General features: G+C 45.6%; 1 pseudogene; it reads right to left on the bottom strand.

The window, feature by feature from the left end:
• Nucleotides 1-684: 684 nt before the first annotated feature.
• Nucleotides 685-1,035, bottom strand: LOC110211641 (small ribosomal subunit protein eS26 pseudogene; annotated as a pseudogene).
• Between the last annotated feature and the right edge of the window lie 1,313 nt (nucleotides 1,036-2,348).

The raw sequence follows: 2,348 nt of genomic DNA on the forward strand, positions 1-2,348 counted from the left end.
ACTAACCCCACCCCCACCCCCACCCCAATATCAATGTAATCTTCCTGAATACAGGGGTCTGACCATGTCACTCTGCTAATCAAGAATTTGCAGTGGCTTCTTATGTTTCTGGGAGAAGATACAAACTCCTCAGCCTTGGCATTCAAAGCCCTTTACAGTGTAGCTCCAGCAAAACTTTGGAGACTTAACATTTTTTCTTTTCACACTCTTTCCATTCCAACCAAACTGGCACATACTGAGCATTCTGTCACTCACTTCTTTACCTTTGAAAAAACTCTGGAGCTCTGGATTTTGGCTATGACATTCCTCAGTCTTTTCCTTTTGGGGTTTCTTTCATCAAGGGATCAGTGGTTTCCCTCTTCACTTTGCCTTCTGGTTCTAATAGATATGGGTAATTTTCATTTGCAATTTATTGAAAGATAGTGTGCAGGCTTTTTTTTTTCTAATCATGGTTTTCAGGGAGTTGTAATTAAATTATCTACCCTTGATATGTTTTCTGGTCAGTTTTTGGGTTTTTTTTTTAATCGCAGCTTACATTTTCTTCTATTTTTCAATCCTTTGACTTTGGTCTAGTATTTCATGCTGTCTCATGGAGTCATTGATTTCTTTTTTTTTTTTTTAAGGTTGACCAACCATTTTATTTTCCTCTGATCAATTCAGGAATGTTGATGGGCAGACAGTTCTTTACATAGGCTTTGGAGGGGGTCCGGGAGCAGCACCAGCAGGTCTGAAGTGGGGTGGGGGGTGTCCGATCCTTTCGTGCCTCCCAGGACCGATTCCTCACTACCTTGCTGGGAATTGCGCTGCTCACAGCGTAATGCAGTTTCACATACAGTTTAGGCAGCACGTAAGAGTCAAAGACGCTGGCCTCGGAGATGTCCCTGACAGCCGAGGCTTCCACGATCTTGCGGATGGCCTTGTCCTTGGACACACAGCGGTGCAGTTGGTGCAGAGGATGGGCTGCAGGTGGCCTCGGCCCTTCTTGGCGCACCCGTTGTTCCTCCTCTTCTTGGTCATCTTGAAAGCCAGGAACTGAAAAAAGGTGAGTCATTGATTTCTGTTTGGCATATTTCAGTTTATATGAAGTCCATTAGCAAGTTTACCGCTTTCAAATCTAAGCTACTTATTCTCTTTAGTTCCTGAATTGGGGCTTCATGCCAGGGCCAAGTTCCTCACTAGGCTTTGCTTTTGGGTGGTGTGGTTAGCATTGCCTGGTCTTGCTCTGGATCTGCTGAGTTTCTGAGTTGACTTCTACTTCCCAGGGATTGGCTTCCCATGATCTTTGAAACTCAGAGTGCTGGATCTTCCAGGGCCTTCTTTGGTTTCTCAGGGCAGAGTGCTCTATTACAATCTGGCGAGATGGCTGTCTGTTCCTTCGATACACGCGGAGAGGGGGAGAGGGAGAGAGAGAGAGCACGCTAAAATTTGTAATTCTAAGGATGTCAGTAAGAGACCACAAAAATCATTAAATAGAATTTCCTTATTTAAAAGAAGGGAGGTCTCACTCAATAAGGATGAGTGACTGAGCCTAGGTCACTCAGCTGGCAAGAGATCCCAGGCAGCTTTTGATCAGACATCTGGAATGGGTTGAGTAAGTGGTCTAGAGTCCAAGGTGGGTCTACCCCTGACCTCTGGGTGGGACCTTGAAGAATGCCGAGGAGGATGAGAGGCAGACAATTGTTTGGGAGGGTAGGACCATCTGGCTGGGTAAGTTGTCAGCTCTGGCTCCTAGACCTGAATGAGCTGATAAAGCAAGAACAGGAAGCCCTCTTTTAAGTTATTGTGCTGAGGCCCATACGCACTGCCCGCTCAGCCTGGGCTAGTGCAGTGCGTGTTGAGTGCTTGGTTCTCTCCACAGACATTTCTGAACAGAGAGAATAGTTTCTTGTTCTCAAGAGTCTTGGATCATCAGGCAAAATCTAAGTCCTTATTTTCTGGGAAGTGCGTGGTGGGACCCATTGGGGTTGACCTGGGCCTTTTCCTACCTGAGTACATCAAGAGTCATTTCACCTGGAGGATCCAGGAGAGATAGGGGGAAGACTGGGTCGTGCTCTGTCTCTGCCAGATTTTCACAGGTTAGCTCCTTTATTTCCATTTTGGTTGGTGGCAATAACCCTAAGGCTTGGGATCACAGATGTTTCTTCAGAATCCCAAGTCTGGGATCTTCAGGGCTTCAGGTGCTTTAGTCTTGGTTTTTGGGTACTCTGTCTAGTCTTTATGATTTATTTAGTAATAAAAGAATCTTGGTCCCAAGTGCAGCCATTTTATGCTGTGGTTGGGAAGGGATCTCAGTGCCAAAAATCTTCCCCCACAACTCCAACTCTTCTATAAAGTTGATCACAAGTGAG

This window comes from Phascolarctos cinereus, unplaced genomic scaffold (genome assembly GCF_003287225.1).
Source record: "Phascolarctos cinereus isolate Bilbo 61053 unplaced genomic scaffold, phaCin_HiC Scaffold_2;HRSCAF=192, whole genome shotgun sequence".
Lineage (NCBI taxonomy): Eukaryota > Metazoa > Chordata > Mammalia > Diprotodontia > Phascolarctidae > Phascolarctos > Phascolarctos cinereus.